Source organism: Cnephaeus nilssonii (genome assembly GCF_951640355.1).
Source record: "Cnephaeus nilssonii genome assembly, chromosome: 14".
In the NCBI taxonomy this organism is placed as follows: Eukaryota; Metazoa; Chordata; class Mammalia; order Chiroptera; family Vespertilionidae; genus Cnephaeus; species Cnephaeus nilssonii.
Window position 1 is genome coordinate 67475618 of NC_137085.1, and position 21278 is coordinate 67496895.

The 21278-nt window shown below is 37.9% G+C and overlaps 1 protein-coding gene across 13 annotated transcripts in view; it reads right to left on the reverse strand.

The window, feature by feature from the left end:
* Positions 1-21278, reverse strand: part of LINGO2 (leucine rich repeat and Ig domain containing 2) — a 1264400-nt gene that overhangs the window by 348181 nt on the left and 894941 nt on the right. For all 13 annotated transcript variants that reach the window (XM_079791176.1, XM_079791163.1, XM_079791166.1 and 10 more), the window contains one exon: positions 7970-8128. The gene's annotated coding sequence lies outside the window, so the exon portion shown is untranslated. The remainder of the gene's footprint in view (positions 1-7969; positions 8129-21278) is intronic.

The following is a 21278-nucleotide window of genomic DNA, read 5'->3' on the forward strand; positions in this document are numbered from 1 at the left end:
CAACCATTAATAACAGTAACAGAAACAATATGATGCTTATTATAATAGTCCTTTTTAAGCATTTTATTAAATATCCTGAAAACTGTGTAAAGTACCTGCTTTAATGTCTTTTCAACCATGGTGAGAGTTACTAAAAAAAAAAAAAGATTATGTAACTGTGGAGGTATGAGCAGAACAAGGTGGAGTTAACACAAAGTATACTATAAATGTCACTCTTTGCCAGCAGGAAGATAATTTTATTGTAAGAAAATAATAAAGTGTGCAATTTGGAAATATTGGCAAGAAATTTTACTTCCAATGTGTCAAATGCAATATTAGAATAAGAATTTTCACTGTAATTGATTTATAAAGTAAATACGAAGAGCATACTATTTTATTTTAACCATTAAAAGCTACAGTTGACTTTTAAAACATTTCATTATTCATTCTTTCATAATTTCATTAATTCAGTTATTTATAAGAACAAGTTAAGTGGCTATTAGGTGCCAGACATTTATAAAAACTCATTCAATTATCAGCAAAGGATTCCCATTTGCCAGGTACTATTATAGGAATGATGACTGCTCAATAGGAAAGAATCAATGCCCAACCTTAGGATGTTTATAGTCTGGCAGGGGAAATATAGAGATGTGGAAAGAAGCTAATACAGGGGTGAGTGATGTCATAAATAATACACTTTGTTCCAATTTTAAGGCAGATATGGCAGATATTTGCATTCACGTCTAAATATCTAGCATTACTTGATTCTGATTTGTGACAGATTTGTTTCTAAACTTACATTATAAATGCCTCCCTGGTATATTCAAACCACAGTTACTGGGTTTTGCATGTGAAAAACACTTTCTTGAACCTGTAACAGTTTCCAGACAAGAAACAACATGCCTGTGGGAAAGGCACGCTGAATTTGCTATTGATCTTTGTAACTGAAACATTTGGGGGAACTTCAATGTCCTGTCCCAGAGTTCTGCTTAAATCCTGCTCTTCATTACATCTCACAAAGCATGCCAGACGCAGAGGCCAGGCACTGGCTCACTGGGTGGGATATAAGACTTGGCAGCAAGAAAGATGCTTAATGCATTTACCTTCTGATTATTAGGATACCACCATTTGAAACAGTCATTTCCAAGATATGGTTCTTTCTTAGTAAATGCAACAGATTATCGAGAACTAGTTATGCGGCATATATCACAAGGGTGAATCAGCTATAACTCATGGGTGAATGATGAACAGAATTTAGGGCAAATGAGATCAAACTATAATTTACCATCCCTTTCAGAACAGTTTTTTCTTTCTTAAGATCTTCTAATCATGTATTTCAGAAGGTTCTGGCTTAATTAAGTGTTCTATTTGATGAAAGATTGGATGGATAAAACACTCCCCTTCCTCCTGGGGAAGCATGTGTTCATTGTGCTGCCAGCTCACACCAGGAAACAAACATTAATCTATATATATATAAAAAAGCCTAAGTGACTGGTCAACCCATTGACCAGTAGCTATGAAGTGCACTGACCACCAGGGGGCAGACACTCAATTCAGGAGCTGCCCCTTGGTGGTCAGTGAGTTCCCACAGCAGGAGTGCTGTTCAGCTGACCAACAGGCTCCAGGCTCATGGCTCTCGGTCCCAGCATCTGGACTAACTGGGCATGAGCCCGCAGCCACTCCTCTGGTGCCATGTAAGGAACCAGGCTGTGATGATGAGCAGCTGTGCTGGTTGCTCTAGGACAGGTGCGTGGTCACCATAGTGGAGCAGCAGCAAGCCTACCAAGCAGCGGCAGCAGCAGGCACAGTGGGGCTGGCATGAGCGGGAGCAGCACAGTGTCTGGCCTGGGCTTGGGCTCCTCCCCTGCCGCCTGCCATTGCACACTACTTCGTGCTGTGCGGGATTGTCATGGACAGCAGGCTGGAGCCCAATGAGCTGGAGGGTAAAGCCAGACTGCGGAGGCGTGGAGGTCCACTGATCCCCACAGGCCAGACCGAGGGACCCCACCGGTGCATGAATCTGTGCACCGGTCCTCTAGTTTTGAATAAAAGTTATAAGTTAGCTTAGACATTGTATTATGATTACTGTACCTCCTTCGCTTACATTATATCAGCTTTGATAATCTAATTTGCATTGCCTATGTCCAGAAGATGCTCAGGAACAGGGAAGGAGAATTAGGTACACATTTGAGAATTACTAGAAGTTGGGATTCTGGGCTTGGAAATTCATTGATGCCTTTCCAGTGTGTCAACTTTGCTAGCAGCCAACTCTAAAGTCCATGTACAGTGCTTTGAGTTACTGCACACCCATGACATTTCTAATATTTACAGTCTAATTCCCAGTAACTGAAATAATGTACTCTTTGTACCTCAATTATTATATATGGATTTTTTGTAATACTTGTGGTTCTATTTATTATACTTTTCACTTGCATGGCAGAACTAGGAAAATTATGTGTCAAGGAAGAAGAATGTTGACATCCAAGACTTTAGGTACACTTTACTAAGTCATAGAATGATGGGAACAAACTTGCTCACGGGTACAGCTAACATTGTGAGGGGTTAGTCTTCAATTTTAAGACTTTTTATATTAGAAGTCTACACAGAGATGGCATATATGTGATGTTGATGACAGTTTAATCCAAGTAGGTTATACTGGAGGACATTTCCTGAGATTTAAAGCCTAGCTAAATTCCAGTACCATAGAATGAAAATAGATTTAAATCCTTAAACTTTTCTATCACAATTAGATTTCAATCTACTTTGAATTGCTATCATTTTTATAAAATCACATTTCTGAGTCACATTTCAATACCATCTGCAATATTTCCAGTGCTGGAGATAGAACTCATATTTTCAATCCTGATAATTTACATCACATTTTCCAGCCCACAACGTTTTTACTAGACATTGTAGAACTCGCTGTTCTTTTCAACCATCCCATAATGGCATTTCAGCTAAGTAAAGGCAAGTAGGAGAATAGGGTTTGATTTCCAGTCATCAGAATTGACAAAGAATTATCTGACTCAGTCTTCATATAATTGAGAGCAAAAGGCATATACTTGCCAGTTCTGTGAGATACAAACAGATGAATAAAAACTGGTCCTTACCTTAGAGGACTTGCATTCTACTGAGAGAATCAAATGTAGAAGTATGTTGGGGTCAAAAGAGACAATTGAGAGTTCGCCAGATACAAATGGCAGGGTGTGACAAACACTATAAATAGTAATGAGGCCAAATAAGTTGCGTGCACAGGAGGCCAGAGTCTTAAGACATAAGAAAAGGCCCAAGATCACATAAATGTTAAGTGTCAGAGTTGGGATTCAGTCTAGGCCTTACTTACAGTCTATGTCTGGTAACCTGATAGTATATTTACAACCACCATTTGCTATAGTCTGCCTCTTCAAAATAGATGAGGGTAGCTGGCTAGGATGCAGCCTTCTAGCGACTTCTGCCCAGAGAAACCCACAGCCAACAGCATGCAAAGATTCAGAATGTTACTTTTTTCTCTCAAGCATTTGAGGGCTATAAAAATAAAAATTCAAACTTTGTGACAGCATGTGAAGGAAAACCGTACTTTATTTACAAAGGCAATGAGACATTTAATGAATGAATATCTGGTTTTTGTTCCCTTATTTTACATTAAATATTTTATACCCTTAATAGTTAGGTACTATTACAGGTCACTATGTGATTTTAAAATGCCTATTACTAGGTAACGGCAGTAAACTATAAGAGGATAAGATACCCTTGATCTAGCACTGGCCAGGATGAACCAAATACCAATTGGCCCCTAACAAAAGACAGAGATATTTCCTACTGTTAAAAACACAAAAGGTATGATTTTGATCTGAAGCACAAGTTTTGATTTTCATTCATTCATTCCCTAGGTCAGCTCTGTGTATTGAATATGTATGCAGCTCTATGATTACCATCTCAGAGAAGAAAGACAACGACCCTGGTCTCAAGAATACTGCATTTTGGTGAGTCATATCTACATTTCCTTGAGTATACTTACTCAAAAGAAATTGTTGGATTTTTCCCGACTAGAAGAGAACTTCTCTGAAAATGGATGACTCAGTCATACAAAATGATGTGTCTGGTGTACTATTGGGGAGCCTTATGACAACGGTAACTTTCAATGAAATGATTGGAGTGAAAGTGACGCTGTGAGTTAGCTGTTTCCTCTGGCAGAGGTGTTCATGTGCTCTGGCTCGTTAGAGGATTGTGCCGGAGAAGGCTGGGCTGAAGTTCACTTTCATTCATTTTGTGTGTCTTTCAGGCTTTCTTCCCCAGTTATTTTCCAAGCTTTAAAGTGTTCCCTATTATTTTAACCAAATGTGCGTGGTGATGGAAAGGACGCGCTATTTTCAGCAGAATGGCTTAATTAGGTTTAAGTCAGCAGTACACACCAAGGAGGGTAGGTTTGTTTCTAGCCATAAAACGGTGTGGGCGATGTGCGCTGTGCTCCTGAGGAGGGAGCACAGTGATTGATGTGCTGGTAAAACGATGAAGGGAAGGATGAAGCCTGAGAGATAAAAGTCTCCAAAGGGAAATAAAGTAGGAGAGCCGCTTCCCCCATCTTAACTGAAGCATAAATTCAGGAACAGGAGCTGGGTTTTCATTTGAAGCACATAGTGGGAGAGAATTTAGCCTGTGTTTCTGTGTGTTTGTATACCCGTGTGTGTACTGGAAAACACGTAAGGCAAATTATTTTCATCCTATGCATGAAGAGTTTTCAAAGTATTTCTAAAAAAGGAAATGTTGCAAATGCAGAAGTTTTTTTTTTACTGATTATTCCTGAGAGACATCCATCTAGTCAGCATTCGGGGGAGATGCACAGAATCAGGGATGGACAGGAACTGTCCTACTGCTGATCCAGCAGAGGAGAAACACACAACATTGCCACCCTCCCAGAACTGAATGCTCTTAGTTCATCTTTTCTCCCTGCAACCATTTGCCTTTCTTTCCCACACCCTCACCGTCTGCTGGAATCATTTTCTTACAATATAGATCAGATGACATCACATTCAGATTTGTGATCACTATAGCTGCCCTGTTCTGCCCTTACCTGTGTACCCAACCTCTTCCTGCATTCCTCCCCACACTCCAGGGTCAGGCTTTTCATTCTACAAATATAAAATTTATTCTTATCCACGGCGACTTGGCCAGACTGTGCCCTGAGCCTAGACTGCTTTCTCGCCTATTCCCCATCAGTTAAAATTCTCCCCACTTTTTAGCTATGCAGCTGAAGTGCCTCTTAGGCCTTGAAGACTTTCTAATACTCTTAGCAGTTTTAACAGTCTTTCATCTAAACTTCTGGAGAATTTTGCTTGAAACATTAAAATGTTCAGTTCCTTTGCCCGAGGTAAGCTGTTTGCATGCCTGTTTTACTTTGAGTGTGAACTACTTGAGGGCAGGGCAGGAAGGATGCTAATTGGTTTCTTGCCACCTACTTGACTTACCTCTGGTTGACATTCAAAAAAAAGGTCTGGAGAGCAAACAAATATGGAGCCAAAAAGTATTTATGATTCACATGAGACTTTCATGATGGAATCAGCTGCCTCACTATGTTTTCAAGATTTTGTTCTCAGGAGACCTCAGAATGAGATTAGTTGCACAGGTGAGAACATTCACTGCTCTCTGCAAAGAGTAAGGGACACACCGCATACACAGGTGCTACTTAAATGTTTTTATGAACCACCTTGGGGACTGCATATCCCATTATATGGGGCATGCTGTTATCAGCAGTGCTTTGAAAAATCTCACCTCCTTACCTGTCTTTATTCCTCTTATGTACATGCTTGCATATAATATAATCCCAAGGTGGGCAAACCTTTGCTTTAAAATGCTTTAAGAAGAAAAAATGCCTTTAAGCTAAGGAACATTGCACATTTTTATGGCTTTGTTATAAACTTCTGAGAAACAGAATTGGGAAATCTTGAGGCTCTTTTTACTTTATGGAAAATCTAACATGTATCATCATAAAAAATGCACCTGCCATTCTTACAGCAAAGAACAAAAATGAACGTAAAACGAATATAAAGTTGGAGGACATAAATTTTCTATTCATTTTAAAAGAAAATATATGAATTCACATATACTTAACTAGGGAAATACATCAGTTCACTCTAATGCCTTTTACGTGCAGAGGGCCCTTCTCAGCCCTGTAGTTTCACCCAGGACAGTGGAACTGACTATGTCTGTGCTCCTAAAAGTCAACAGTATGCTCTTCGAAAGGCTGTATAACGAAAAGGGAAGCTGGGTTTCCTAATACTGGGGTCAAAAATACTTGTACATTCTTTTCTACATTGATGACTTATACAGATCAGAAAGATGAATTACTCTAAAGAATAAAAATATATATCTGACAGAGGAGAGCATTTTGTGATGATATTAATAAAGAGAAATAATTGTATTATCACACGATTATTTACCTTCAAAATAGATTTAATTTTCTCCCTTCTCCCCTTTTTCTTTCTTTCTATGTATGGTGTTTTAACATGGGACCCATTGTTCTTCTAAATATTGAAATAACAGGCTGAAATTATTTTGGTCTCAGTGAATAAGACTTAAAAGCTTAGTGATACGGAAGGCTCTCATGAAGCATTCTTGCTATAGTCATTTGCTAGATGCTAATGCTATGAAGCATGCAACTGGATTGAGTTTTATCCCACAAGGGTGCCCTGCATATCGAAGTCCTGTTTATTGAAAGATTGGCAGAACTCTTCTAAATGTGCATAACCCACCTTGCCACTCAACAGGACCAACAATCATCTACCAACTCAGCTCATTTCTGCCATGATCTGTACTATTTCCAACAAATTTGAATATTGTGACTACTTGAGTTTTGTATTCTCATGAGAAGTAATTTCATAGACTAGTAAGTCTTTAGAGGATTGGGAAGTGATATTTACTATACTTTAGAAAAATCAATTATTTTCAAATACTTTCGAACTTTACATCTATATCCAAATGATTATCATAGGCTAAAACTTATTGATTGAGTTCCATTTAGTTTATTTTCAGAAAGTATGAAAACTATAGTTATAAAAAAACACTTTAAAAGTCAAGTGGCCCAGAATAAACTTACTTTATTTTTTTCTAAATTAATGCATTTTACTTATATATTTTTTTTTGTTTCTATAGTTGATATTACAAGAAACTCTTGCTTTTGGAATGCATAAAATTCAAATACGCTGTAAAAATGTAATGGCTTAAGGTCAGAGAACAAGAATAACTGTGGTTTCCTCAGGTAATTGTTAATAACAAAGTTAAATTATATCATGGAGGAGGAAGAGAGTTAAAGAGAAAGATAAGAGGATCTGATCAAACTATGGGTAATAGTTGAGAATTGTTTCTAGAACATAATAGACAAAGGTGGAAAAAAGAGTACCTAAATAAGAGTATACTATTTTAAATTCTACAAGCCACAACAACAATAGAGTATGTCGTTGTATCACCATTTTTAATAATACTTAGACGAACAATTTAGAATGATAGTTTCAAAGAAATAAAAGGCAGAATAATACTATAATCTTCTAAACTGGAGAAACCTTGAAGCGTATTTATAAGATCATATGCTATGAATTGATACATTTCTATAATGTAAATATTTAATGGCAACACATTCTCTACTGCACCTTCAAAAGTACAAGTGTTTATTCCATTGTGGTTCACAGTAGTTAGTTAAAGAGGAAGTCTCTTTAGCTTGCAATTTTTGGCTACTGCGTTAAACTAGCATCCATAGCATTCTTGTGCCTACTTTACACATATATGAAAAGAACTGCTCTTTCCGCTTGAGAGAAATGACTCAATTATTACTATTTATATTCTCCTGAATCCAAGGGATCACCATTTTTTAACAATTCATTCAGTGGACTTAGAAAGAAAGAAAAAAGGAAAAGCTATGTTATTCAATACAGCGTGGCAGCACACAAAAGCCCTTAGAGCAGGTGATAAATGATCAGCTGGCTCTCTCAAACCTTACCTGGTTTACTGTTCTTAAAAATCCAACCCTTGCTGTCTACCATGCAAATCTGTTGGCCACTGGGTGAGATCCAGACTGAGTAGTCGATCATGATAATTCCAACATGTCATGGACAGCAGCGTCTCTCAGATTCCCACAAGCCAACTGCTTGAAATGAACCTGCAACAAACAAGGTATTCCTTCATTTTAATGGAAAAATAGTGAACCATGTCCAAGGTCCAGAAGGCATCACTACTTAATCAATACAGGAATAGTAAAGAAGTGTGTGAGGGGCCATAAATGCCTCGAAAGATGCTGATAAACATTAAAGCCAGAAGACTGACGTTTATTTCCCATAAAAGGTGCTTTCTGTCGGGCACATGCTCCTCTTCATGTGATTATGGATCTACTGAAGCTCTCAGTATACACACACATGATTGATATTATAACTCACACATTTTATAGTGTGCACCTTTTCTCCTTCATGTAGGTGACCACTAGGAGTACTCAGAGTATTTTTTACTCTATTCATAATAATCTCAGGGTACCTAGGCAATGACGTTCACCAGGGCAAGACCCAGAGGAAAATTAGCATCTAGAAGAAAATCCATATGAAGGTCTTAGATACAGGACAGTTTCCTTAGTGAGCTGTGACATTGCAGTCAGTGTCAACATTCCCGGAATAAAAATTGCAGTATCTCTGAAGGAGACAGTGCGTGAGAAACTCCTTTGGGGGCATATGTGAGGGGCTGCAAACTCGGCAGCAACCATCCTATCTAATAAAAGAGTAATATGCAAATTAACTGTCACTCTGTGGCAAAAATGGCAGCACCCATAGCCACAAGATGGTGGCGCCCAGTCCTCTCAGCCCCGCCGGAGTCCCCCATTCTCAGAGAGGGCTGCTGCTGAGAGCCTACAGAGTAAGCGGCCTGGCAGAATGCTGCCCAGAAGCCCTCCTGACCCTTTATAAAAAACAAAAACAAATTCACTCCCCACAGTGCAATCCCCTGCCAGCGGAGACAGCCTGGGGTCTCAACCACTGAGTCACACCAGCCAGGCAGATATGGAGAAATATTAAATGTTTCGTTTTTAAAAAATATATATTTTATTGATTTTTTTACAGAGTGGAAGGGAAAGGAATAGAGAGCTAGAAACATCTATGAGAGAGAAACATTGATCAGCTGCCTCCTGCACACTCCCCACTGGGTATGTGCCCCCAACCAAGGTACATGCCCTTGACCAGAATCAAACCTGGGACCTTTGAGTCTGCAGGCTGATTCTCCATCCACTGAGCCAAACCAGTTAGGGCTGTCCAATATGTTAAAGAAAAAACCCTATCTAATAAAGAGGGAATATGCAGGGGAGGGCATTTGGGGGTGACCGGATTGTCAGGGGAGGGCAGTTGGGGACGATCGGGCTGGCAGGGGAGCAGTTAGGCGTCGATCAGGCTGGCAGGGGACTGGTTAGGGGGTGATGAGGCTGGCAGGCAGAAGCGGTTAGGGGCAATCAGGCAGGCAGGCAAGCAGTTGGGAGCCAGCAGTCCTGGATTGTGAAAGGGATGTCCGACTGCCTGTTTAGGCCCTGATCGGGCCTAAACAGGCAGTCGGACATTACCCAAGGGGTCCCAGATTGAAGAGGGTGCAGGTTGGGCTGAGGGATACCCCAGTGCATGAATTTCGTGCACTGGGCCTCTAGTTATCTATATCAAAACACAAACTATAAGATTGTGACCAGCATGAGCATGTTGTAGCCTGAGTCTGGACACAAGAGCCCAGGAAAGTAATTAGATCATTAATTTTGGTGCAATCTACCACATATTTAACTGTTCTACTATTTATGTTTATATGAGTAAATATGGTGTTTAACCTTCATAAGCATTTTTAACTTCCATTCAAGGACACAAACCCCATGCACCATTAACAACTCTTAATTGTACTCATACCTGCCACACAAATAATTACGTTCAACAGAAATTTAGAAAGATACTACTGAACAGATTTGTTCCTTGGTCCTTTCACGACAGCCTTTAATAACTATTAGAATGTTTTAGCTACTACAACTATGTTTAGTTCTACATATACAAAAATTTATTGTTATTTTTTCTAAATAGTGCAAAGGAAGTGGCTGAGAGCTTGCGCTAATCTGCATGTGAGTGGCTGTGCTGCAGATTCATGGGCACAGGTGCAAAGACAGATTTTAACAAGCCACAAACTGATGTATCCTCATGCACCTGTGAGTAGAGATTCAAGTATCCCCAGGGGTTATGTGGATACTTGGGTAAAAGATGCCGCAGTAAGAAGTCCTATTGTGCCATTGCAGCAAGAATGGTAAGGGTTGAACTCCAGCACAGACCTCAGACTAAAATGCAACACAACAAAATAAGTCCTTAAAAATAAAAGACATGTATATTGAGACACAAAATGACTATTCTGCAATTCAAAACAGAAGTGTCATTTTGGTGTTATTACTGACACACACAAATCCACACACACAAATGGATAAATTTTTCTAATTTATTGACCCAATTTCTTGTACTTGTTAAACTAAACTTTATGGTCAGCTTCTGGATGCAAAATATTTCTTTTCATGCCAAAAATTACTTCTTTTCTTTGTTAAGGATATTCTGAAAGGTATCAAGTCAATCCCTTTATAGAGCAAATATGTTTCCATGAGTGGTGACACTTCTGGTCTCTTTGCTACCATGCAGGATATTTTAAGAAGTCATACATTGGTTAACCAAATGATATTGAAGTGTTTATAAACATAATCTCCAAGCTACTAAACTTACTATAAAGTGAGGAATTTTTGAAAGCTACTTGTTTTGGAAGCACCCATTCTATTGCATTGGTTTGAAACTTTATGCTAATAACAATTTTCAGAACAAAAAAATACTTAAAATAATTTTTTTCAGTTTCTTCTCCTCAAATATACTAGCAATCAAACAAAACATGCAGAATACGCTTTTTGAAATACTCTTAGAAATTAAGTGATTGTCACTAAAATAAATATGGTTTTGAAATGGTGTCATTTTCTTCTATTTTCTCATCTTATATTCTCTGAGTCTCTCCTTAATACTGGATGACTAGTCTAAAATCAATATCTTGTAACATAGAAACCCACACATGAAATCTATATGTTCATGTTGACCAATGTCACCCAATCAATTTAATAAATAAATTTTTTAAAAAATACAAATACAAAATAAATGCTATTCTTATTTTTGAGAAACTTTTATTCTTTTAAAAATGAATGTTCAGCCCTGACTGGTTTTGGCTCAGTGGATAGAGCGTCGGCCTGCGGACTGAAAGGTCCCAGATTTGATTCCGGTCAAGGGCATGTACCTTGGTTGCGGGCATATCCCCAGTGGGGGGTGTGCAGGAGGCAGCTGATCTATGTTTCTCTCTCATCAATGTTTCTAACTCTCTATCCCTCTCCCTTCCTCTCTGTAAAAAATCAATAAAATATATTTTAAAAAATAAAAATGAATGTTCAATAAATGTATTTAATTGTATGTAAATTATACTTTAATAATTTTAATTTAAAAAATTTAATGCATTTTTGTCAATATTCAAAGAGATTCTAGATGGGGCATGTTATTCAGAACCCATTGATAAAATGCTGTTGTATATGGATATTAAACAAAACACAACTAAAATAAAAACTGAAAAAAGGAGAAGAAATTCAAACATTCACAAACCCTGCTTTTTTGTTTCTTGGTCTGGCCTTAAGTGCTCTGTAATTGAGTTACGGTCTTATTTGCCTTTCTTTATGCACATGCAACTACCCTTTTAGTTAGCTTGGTGATTTGAAAAAGCTTTACAAAGGGTCCCCCCAGCACTTAGGCATTCATTTCATAGGTTATTGATTTGTCCTTGTTGATATGTTGTTCTTTAAACTTTATCTGGGGCATGTGCTTCATCTTCCCCTTGGAGGCAATGTTGCATAGCCCTCTGGGTAGCTGAAGTAACTGGAACTGCTCAACATTCTGTGAGCTCAGTGCATTTGTTATATGACTGCTTGGTATATTTTGCAAGCTTTGTATCTAACTCACTCATTTGCCTGTATACATGTAAACATTAACAATGTAGCAATAGGTAGGTTATCAATGAGGCTTTCTGTTTTAGCAATTTTATATCTGTCCCCTTTTATTAGTGACTGGAGGCCCGGTGCATGAATTCATGCACTGGTGGGGTCCCTCTGGGTGGCCTGCAGGGATTGGGCCAAAACCTACAGTCCAACGCCACCTGCAGCTCCTACCTGCTGCTCCTGCTCATCCCAGCACCACTGTGCCTGCTGTGGGCTTGTGCCCAATCAGTCCCGATCAGGAGAGGCTCATGCTGCTACAGCAGCGCTCGCCAGCCATGAGCCTTGTGTGTAGTGCCCTCCCAAGGGGAGAGTCCTGCGGGATGGGGCTGAAACCAGCTCTCCAACATCCCCTGAAGGATCCCAGATTGCAAGAAGGTGCAGGACAGGCTGAGGGACCCCACCATGGGAGGGCTCCAGGGCATGTCCAGCCCATCTCGCTCAGTCCCGATCGGCTGGACCCCAGAAGCAAGCTAACCTACCAGTTGGAGACTCTGCCCCCTGGTGGTCAGTGCACATCATAGCGAGCGGTTGAGCATCCTTAGCATATCATTAGCATATCATGCTTTGATTGGTTGTTCGGTTGTTCTGCCGTTCGATCTATTTGCATATTACCCTTTTGTTATATAGGATATTGAAAAAGGGAAGGTGCCACTATTTTTCAGTCACAAAATGATCACTTCTAAATTCCTTTATTTCTTCAATTAATCAGACATAAAAGTCATAGGTTATTTCCCAGCAGGCCAGGGTCATCAACAAAAATTGATGTTACCTCTATGTGGCAGTTGTTATTTATTTTATATACAGTTTCTCATTTAATTTTCTCATAAAACATAAAAAGTATGTATTTTTTATAACTTCCACTGTATAGCAATGAAAATAGGATCAGAGAGTTTAAGTTATTTGCCCAAGGTCATAGAGCCTTTGGATAATGGGGTTGGGACACATGTGCAATTAATTGATAGTGTGGTACTGTAAATTATTTCCAAGTTCTTACAAATTGAATTTGAGCATTTTGGTCAACCTACAGATGAAAATCTGAATCTCAGGAAAATCAGGTAACTTACCAGAGGTATTAAGATCATGGTAGAGTATGGATAAGTACCTTACCCATGATGCACCTATCTTTCTTCCACATCACTCTCTTACCCAGCTTACTTGGAGTGGTATGTCTAAACAACTATAGATGTCCAATTCACTTGATTTTAAAGAACCATGTTTTGTGTAGTTTTATTTTAAAAGGAGATATCAAAGCCAACAAACAGAATAACAGAAGATCTCTGAGTAATCAATTTTAACTGAGCTTAATTTTCTGAAAGCAACAGATGGCATCTTTCTATCTTATAAGCTATTTTTCCAATAAGAAAACATAGGCCAATACAAAAAAAGACTGTGTGCATAGATAGTGACAGAGCCCATGATTAGATTAAAATATAAATAGTACACTGGTGTTTTGCTGATGCTCCATTATTAGCAATTGCAAACTTGAAATAAGCTTCCAAAATATTCATTTAACATTTTCAGTTCAGAAAAGCAGCAGGAGGCCCCTTAAGTGACACAAAACAAAATCTAGGGCAATTCTATCAATATTTGAGAACCCAGGATCTGATAGTCAAACAATTCTCCTTTTTTCCATCTTTGTTCAAATATGCCAAATTCTGATTTTGATTATGACCTAGAAACTTTGTCAATTAAAATAGTCCATCTTCCCATTTGCATTTTCTTAAAATGAGGGGAATACAATTAGTCCTGTTCCCAGATTTTCTACAAATGAAACTGGTCTCCCATCCTTTTTCCTTCTTTTCCTGTTTTCTCCATTCTCTATTTCTTTTCTTTTTCTTTCCTCCATTATATTCTTCCATTGTTTTCTCTTCCTTCCTTATTTCCATCCTTCCTTCATCTCTTCTTTTTCTTCTTTTCTGCCTTTTCATTTTAACAAACATTTAAATGTCTTTTAAGGCCCAAACCGGTTTGGCTCAGTGGAAAGAGCGTCGGCCTGCGGACTGAAAGGTCCCAGGTTCGATTCCGGTCAAAGGCATGTACCTTGGTTGCAGGCACATTCCCAGTAGGGGGTGTGCAGGAGGCAGCTGATTGATGTTTCTCTCTCATCAATATTTCTAACTATCTCTCTCTCTTTCTCTCTGTAAAAAATCAATAAAATATTTAATAAATAAATAAATGTCTATTAAGTTCTATATGATGTTCTGGGTTCTGAGGAAAAGGCAAGCATATAAACTCAGCTCATAGTTGAGAGGGGTGAACAGAGAAGTAAGCCAATATAATATGGAAGCCGGTTAGGGATGCAGGCTGCATTGACTCCTTCAGAATATGTCAGCCTGGGGTAGTAAAATAGTTCATAATTCAACTCTAGGTTGGCCTGATCAAGTTAGAACTTTGAAGGGATTAAGCAAAAAACAACAATACAAATCAAAAAACGTCACAGACACAACAGTATGGTGATTACCAGAGGGGAAAGGAGGGAGGGAGGTAGGAGAGATTACAGGGAGGATAAATGGTGATGGAAGGAGACTTGTTTTGGGGTGGTGAACACACAACACAATATACAGATGATATATTATAGAATTATATACCTGAAACCTATATAACTTTATTAACCAGTATCAGGCCAATAAAGTCAATTAAAAAATAAAAATAAATAATCATCACCAAGAAGCTCTTACATACCTTATATGCCTTCAGTTTTCTATGGTTTAGAAGGGGATTCTTTAAATCTTAAAGCTCACAAACTAATGTCCCAGGGTCAGCCACGTCACTTACGTGTGAATACAGCTTGGTTGACTACAAGCAGGACTGAACGGGCCAACAGTGACCTGAAGAAAGCAGGCTCAGCCCAAGGGCTTTACAAACAACATTCTAAACCTGCCTTTGCCAGACGGAACACCTTCATGAACTCATTTTGGTCCTCATCCACTAGAATGCCATCTCACTTTATAACTATTGAGGAGCCCCTGCCCACCACTATCCAGAGATCAGTCCCATTCCTCCACCTTTTGGCAAAATCCAGGGTGGGTAAAACTCTTCAAGAAATATTTCCAGTCAGGGGGCGGCCCTCTGGACTAGATCATCAAAATCACCAAAGTGTATGGTTAATAATGTGGATTCTTGGGTCCCACACCAGAACTAACAAATCCCCATTTTTAGAGTGAGATTGGGAATTCAGCAGATAGCTGTTCTCTAGGTTACACTTAGACTCAGTAACATTCAAGATTCACTCTTCTAGAGCAAAGCCCATGTTTGATATTTCTTAATACTTTCTCACAAATTTTAATTTATAACATTTATTTCTCTTTTAATTTCAAAAAAATGTTTCTTCTGTTTTTAGCATAAATTGAGAAATTCCCTTTAATGACCAGTGTTTTCCCTTCAAACATTTAACTACTCATTTTAATGTTCAATAATTACATGATCCTTACCACTCTTTTAACTGAATGCGACATTAATTTTTTTATCACGTAAGAGAATCTCTAAGATTAGTGAGAAGCTATAGGAACAACTGGAAATATTGCAAATGGCACAGGTGAGTCATAATGAGAAAGGAGGACTCAAGTATAAGGGGGCAGTGAATGGTAAAGGAGTAGTGAAGGGAGTATGGTGGCCATCATGACTTCCATTTCCCGAAGAAGAAACTTGTACACACTGCCTGAGTTTGACAGCAATTACTCTCCTGAGGGGATGCAGTTAGCATATGTGAGAGGGGTGACTGTGGTAGGGTGTTTCAGGAGTTGGAGAGAATTCTAGAGAAAAGGGGTCAGAAAATGAGTATTTGGCAAGTAGCCACAGTAAATTAGCATCTCACGCTGAGGGCTTCACATACATGTTCTCATTTCATCTTCACAAAACCTGGGAGACAGATGTTCTTATTCCCAGTGGCTGACTGAGAAGACCTAGGGTCAGCAAAGGTAAGTAGCTTGCCTCAGGGCAAAAAGCTAAAAGGAAGAAGTAGGATTTAAACCCCTGACTTCTTGATTCCACAGGCCATTATTTTTCTGGCATAATAAATGCACGGTATTTACTTGTCCTATTAATTTCCTTTTTGCACTTCAAAAATAAACCCAACTCAACCATTTTTTCTCTTCTATTTCTAATGCTTCCATTCCATTAGCCACTATATTCCACTTCATTCCAAAATCAGGTACATAGAGATAATATATAAGAGAGACAATGTAATATTGTTTGTTTTATTTTGCTTGGACTGACCAGAAACAAACACACACCTCTGATTTTGATTTTTATTGGGAGATCAGAATGGAGTTTGCATGTTGTATTATTAACATAGTAGTAATCTTTAAAGGGAAGGGAAAGCCTCCTCAGGAATTGAGGGGGCTTGCATGTGACCTAAACTCAAGTAATATGACTTACACTTGGAAATGACACAAAGATTTAAATATGCATATATAAAGTAAGACTCATACTAATGCTAGCTAAAGCCCTAGGTTTTCATGCAGTGTGACCTCGTTTTTATTTCCAGCACCTGGGCTTCCAAGCTTCCTTGTTCTCGTCTATGTGCCTGTCTGGTGAGAGCTGAATCTCCCTCAGTTAAATTCATTTTCTGCTTAAGAAAACCTGAATCATTTTCCAAAAACTAAAAATCCTGACACAGGAATTTGCTTTTTAAAAATGATAGAATATCTACTAGGATCCAACAAGGAGACTGACTCAACGTAAAAGTATACACATACTTTTAAACCCTTTAAGATGGGAGCACTTATTACAAAGCATCAGGTTGACCTGATGGGAACCTGGCTGACGCTTTTCTATCTGGAGCAAGCAGTCAGCGGCACAGCCAAGCGGACCCCAGCGCCTGCGGCTGTTCGCAATCCGACTGCTGCTTTCCCAAGTCCTGCTTTTTGTGGCCTTTTTTAGAACAAATAGTAGAATTTTTTTTTATTATGTTATTTTCTACCATATCCAGGACTTTTTCAGCAGACATATAACTATTGAAATTAAAAAAAAAATTAGGTGTTTTGAAATGAAAATAAAGTCACATTACCAATCATTCAGTCATTCAAAAAATATTTACTGCATTATTACTATGTCCCAGGTGCTGTAGAAAGTTCTAAATTAAAAGGATAGATAAAACACTGACTGTCCTAGACCCCACAGAACTTACCGAGCTCACAGAATCAGTAAACATCCTTATTGGGCTTACATAATTTATACAAATGTGGTTATACTTAGTAGTCTGCCCTAGTTCTGGGCTCCTCAAGGCTAACAGTGATTTGGTATAAAAATTGTGAAAAGTAAGCTGTCAAATTGTCTCAAGGTTGAATAAAATGTTTATATTTTTTTTACCAACTAATGGCAAGTGGTAGCTAAAAAATAATCCAAGAGCCCAAAAAGAGGTTATTTTTTTAAATTATTAATTTCAGAGAAAGAGAGAGAGAAACATCAATTTGTTGTTCCACTTATTTATGCATTTATTGTTTGCTTCTTATATGTTCCCTGACTGGGGATCAAACCCACAACCATGGCGTATCAGGGCTCTGCTCTAACCAACTGAGCTACCCACCCAGGGCCAAAAGGTCATTAATTCATTAACTTCTTACCACATTCAACAACTACTCATGATCAGTACTATTTTCTGTCTTTTGTTTTATACAACAGATACCAAGACAAACAAGATACTCAATTTCTTGAAGTTTACATTCCATTGGTAGAAGGCTGATGTATAAAATTAAGACCACTTTGGAGAGTAATATCATGGCAAATATAAAATATGGTAACATTAGCAAAACACAGGACTGGGGAAGCCCTGGATAGATGGGTGATGAGGGAACCCTGACTGATGAGTGTTTGTATATAAGATGTTCACCTAGGAATTGTCTATGACAATAAAATGTTAGAGCACACTAAATGCCAATAAATTAGGCAACTGGCATTGGCCTTACCCTGCCACCCAAAACAACTATGAAAGTGTTAAAAATGAGGCAACGCTTTTTAGACAGTGAGTGACTGATATTTGCAAGAAACAAAATACACTGAGGTGAGCCTCTGATCAACCCACAATTGTCTTGGTTTTAGCCTGGGGACATCTTCCTGCCACAAAGAAGGGGAGATGGAGCTCTGAGGGGGCAGCGATGGAGCTCAGATATCAGTGGCTGGGATGGACAGGGAAGGTACCCGAGAAGAGAGAATGCACAGAGGAAGGGTCCCTGAACACTGGTGGAGGTTTGTCTTAATTTCCTAAGAAATAAGAAAATATTTTGATTGAATGAAAAAGAAAATATGCCACATCAGAATGTGTGGGTGCAGCTAAGTCAATGATAAAAAATATACTGATAATTTAAAAACCTTGTATTTGAAAACAAAGTTTCTCAAATCAAATATTTAAGTTTCCACCCTATGAAACTAGAAGAATATAATCAAATTAAGCCTGAATCAAAAGTAAATAAAGGTAAAGGCAAGATTTGATGGAACAGAAACAGGTAATAATACAAAACAGAACAAAATGAAAAATGCCAAAGTAGCTTCTGTGAAAAAATAAAGTGGATAAATGAAATATAATAAAAACAGAGAAAATGGAAATTATAAATATCTGAAGTAGAAAATAGATGTCATTACAGATCTTAAAGACATTAAAAGAATAATAAAGGAACACTGTGAAAGACTCTATGATAATAATTTGATAATTTAGATTAATGGAGAGATTCTTATAAAACACATTTTTAAATTCCTCAAAAAATACTACAACTAATCAAATTGATTATATTTAATAAAGAAAGTTAATTTATAATTATATACAACTACCCAGAAAGTAAACTTCATATTCAGATAGTTTTACTAGTGAGCCCTATCAAACATTAAGGAATTCCAGTCTTTCAGAAATTCTTTTAAAAACTCAAAGAGAAACAAACACTTCCCAATACATTTTATGAATTCAAAATAAACCTGCTCTGGTATCAAACTTAATAAAGATATAAGAAAAAAATACAGATTAATATCCTTCATGAGTGTAGAGCAAATATCGTTAACAAAATATCAACAAATCAAATCTAACCATATGTAAAAAAGGACACTACAGTATGACTAAGTGGGGTTGATCCCTAGAAAGCAAGTTTAGTTTAACAATCAAATGTAATTTACCATGTAGTCATCACAGTTAATGCAGGAAAAAAATCATTTGATAAAACTTAATACCAATTTATAATACAACAAACAAACAAAAAACACCCAAGAATAAAAAAAGAAAATACTTTGTCCTGGCCAGTATAGCTCAGTTGGTTGGTTGGAGGGTTGTCCCATAAACCAAAAGGTGGTGGGTTCCATCAGTATCTCTCTCTCTCTCTCTCTCTCTCTCTCTCTCTCTCTCTCTCTCTCTCTCTCTTTCTCTCTTTCTCAAACAAACAAACAAACAAACAAACAAAAACAATAAAAAGCATTTCCTTAGGTGAGTATTAAAAAGACAAAATAACAACAGAAAAACTTTGAGCAAACTGGTAATAGAAGGAAATTTCACCAATTGCTACAGGGCACTACAGAAACCTACATATGACATTATACTTAACTAGAGGCCTGATGCACAAAATTCATGCAAGAGTAGGCCTTCCTTCCCCCTGATGCCCGCACCAGCTTCCCTCTGGCATCTGGGATCCAGGCTTCCCTCACAGCCCCAGTTTTGTCTGGAAGGTCATCCGGAAGGACATCCGGTCTAATTAGCATATTACCCTTTTATTACTACAGATTATTATAGATGGGGAAAGGCTGTTTTGCTCCTAAAATTAGAAACACACACACACACACACACACACACACACAAACACACACACACAGAAGGATATTAGCTGCCACCACTTCCATTCAATATTATAATGTAAGTTCTGCCCAGTTCAATAAAGCAAGAAATAAAAGGCATTCATATTGGGAAGGAAGAGGTAAAACTGTCTTTATTTGCAGATAACAATAAAAGTGCTAGAACTGATTAATATGTGAGTTTAATAAAGTTGCTGACTATAAGAACTATATACAAACATTAATTGTAATTCTATATTCTAGCAACAAAACATTAAGCATCAAAATTTACAAATAAAAACCTCAATACCATTTAAAATAGTATAAAATTACATGAAATAGGTGGGAATATATCTTGTTCAAAAGATCTGCAATACTTATACACTGAAACAACAAAACATTGCTGAGACAAATTAAAGATGGCCTAAAACAATGTAAACATATACAGTGTTCATGAGTCAGAAAACTCATTATTGTTAAGATATCACTTTCCCCTGAATTAATCTATGAAAGTATTACTCTATACATTCATTCCTAACTTAAGCAGAATTTTTTAAGAAATTACAAATTAATTCTAAAATTCATATGAAATTTCAAAGAACCTAGAATAGCCTCCCTAAAAAACTAAAAATTAAGAACAAAGATGAAAGATTAATGATAACTTAATTCAAGACTTATTAAAAGGCCACATTTATTAAGTTATCAAGTGTGGTCTGGTGTCTAGACTGACAGGTAGATTCAATAAAACAAAATAGAGTCTAAAATAGACCCACATGTGGATAGATAATTGATTTTCAACAAAAGTACAGATAATTGAATGAAGAAAAGATAGTCCTTCTAGAATAATTGGATATTTTTATACACACAAAAAAATTTTAAGGAAGAGTTTTTATCTCTACTCATGCCATCTATACTAATAAAAGGGTAATATGGTAATTAGACTGGATGTCTTCTGGATATCCTTCTGGACAAAGCCATGGCGGCAGGGGCTGAGGCAGAGGTGTTTAGCGGTGATCAGGCTGGCAGGGGAGCAGTTAGAGGGCAGCCAGGCTGGCAGGGGGGAAGTTAGGGGGTAACCATGCAGGCAGGGGAGCAGTTAGGGGGTGATCAGGCTGGCAAGCAGAGGCAGTTAGGGGCGATCAGACAGGCAGGCAGGTGAGCGGTTAGGAACCAGCAGTCCTGGATCCCTGTGGGGGATTGGGCCTAAACCAGCAGTTGGACATCCCCCAAGGGATCCCGGATTGGAAAGGGTGCAGGCTAGGCTGAGGGACACCCTGCCCCCCTTGCATTAATTTTGTGCATGTGGCCTCTAGTATAACATAGAAAGTTCACTTAAGGATCATACAATTAAAGCTATAAAACTTCTTGTAAAAATCTAGGAGAAAATATGTCTTTGGGTTAGGAGAAGATTTCTTGGATACTATAGCAAAAATATGATTCATTAAAAATTTGGTAAATTAGATTTCATCAAAATTTAAAACTTTATGCTCCATGAATT